Below are 1,818 nucleotides of genomic sequence, written 5' to 3' on the forward strand. Positions count from 1 at the left end.
TGATTCATTTGGTTATATTTAAAAGTACCCTCCCCCTCCCACCGGATGAGGATTGCCCTGAGCCTGTCTGGGGTTGGGGTGGGGGGTGCTGCCACCATGCGGATTCTCACTGAGATTTCCTCTGTCACTCTCCTTGGGCTCCCTTTCAGCATTTGAGTGCAGGGTGCTCCGCACACAGACTGTCTCAAAGCCACAGGGTAAATGGTGGTAAATTCACTGTTGCTATTGCTGGAGAGAGTGATTTATGACTTTGTTCTTTCCTTAAACTCCTAATTTGGCTTCATTCTGTATCTCATGTGGGCTTTTATTCCTGAATCTTGACTAACTGTCTTAAGTTTAACTTGTTGGCCTTCAAAGTATTGGGCAGTTGCGTTGTCCATCTCCCTCCTCATTGCTATAGTAATTGGGTATGTGCTTAGTTGGAGTAAACACAGGAGTGCCTCACCACTCAACTTCATTCCTGTGATCACAGGGAGCTATGCTAAAAATCAAGGAGAGGCCATCCCAGCATTAAGAGATACTCCTATTAGTGAAGTAAACCAAATGTTCTTTCTTCCACCAAAGAAGTTTACACCAAACCTAAACTGTTTGTGCACTACCATCAAACATTTATTATAAGTTTTGACATAATAATTTTGACCATACTTATCTTTCTTTTTTTTTTTTTTTTTTTTCAATTTTTAATAAATTTTTATTAATGGTAATGGGATGACATTAATAAATCAGGGTACATATATTCAAAGAAAACATGTCTAGGTTATTTTGTCATCAAATTATGTTGCAAACCCCTCGCCCAAAGTCAGATTGTCCTCCGTCACCCTCTATCTAGTTCTCTGTGCCCCTCCCCCTCCCCCTAACTCTCTCCCTCCCTCCCTCCCATGTCCTCCCTCCCCCCCCACCCTTGGTAACCACCACACTCTTGTTCATGTCTCTTAGTCTCATTTTTATGTTCCACCAATGTATGGAATCATGTAGTTCTTGTTTTTTTCTGATTTGCTTATTTCACTCCTTATAATGTTATCAAGATCCCACCATTTTGCTGTAAATGATCTGATGTCATCATTTCTTATGGCTGAGTAGTATTCCATAGTGTATATGTGCCACATCTTCTTTATCCAGTCTTCTATTGAAGGGCTTTTTGGTTGTTTCCATGTCTTGGCCACTGTGAACAGTGCTGCAATGAACATGGGGCTACATGTGTCTTCACGTATCAATGTTTCTGAGGTTTTGGGGTATATACCCAGTAGAGGGATTGCTGGGTCATAAGGTAGTTCTATTTGCAGTTTTTTGAGGAACCACCATACTTTCCTCCATAATGGTTGTACTACTTTACATTCCCACCAACAGTGAATGAGGGTTCCTTTTTCTCCACAGCCTCTCCAACATTTGCTATTACCCGTCTTGTTGATAATAGCTAATCTAACAGGAGTGAGGTGGTATCTCATTGTAGTTTTGATTTGCATTTCTCTAATAACTAATGAAGCTGAGCATCTTTTCATATATCTGTTGGCCATTTGTATCTCTTCCTGGGAGAAGTGTCTGTTCATGTCCTCTTCCCATTTTTTTATTGGATTGCTTGTTTGTTTGTTGTTGAGTTTTATGAGTTCTTTGTAAATTTTGGATATTAGGCCCTTATCTGAGCTGTCGTTTGAAAATATCAGTTCCCATATAGTTGGCTGTCTGTTTATTTTGATATCAGTTTCTCTTGCTGAGCAAAAACTTTTAATTCTGATGTAGTCCCATTCATTTATCTTTGCCTTCACTTCTCTTGCCATTGGAGTCAAGTTCATAAAATGTTCTTTAAAACCCAGGTCCATG

At 39.9% G+C, this 1,818-nt stretch overlaps 1 pseudogene; it reads left to right on the top strand.

Moving 5' to 3' along the window:
* Window positions 1–201: 201 nt before the first annotated feature.
* LOC136322264 (phosphatidylinositol N-acetylglucosaminyltransferase subunit P pseudogene) lies at window positions 202–618 on the top strand (annotated as a pseudogene).
* Window positions 619–1,818: the final 1,200 nt, after the last annotated feature.

Source organism: Saccopteryx bilineata, chromosome 2 (genome assembly GCF_036850765.1).
Source record: "Saccopteryx bilineata isolate mSacBil1 chromosome 2, mSacBil1_pri_phased_curated, whole genome shotgun sequence".
Taxonomy (NCBI): domain Eukaryota; kingdom Metazoa; phylum Chordata; class Mammalia; order Chiroptera; family Emballonuridae; genus Saccopteryx; species Saccopteryx bilineata.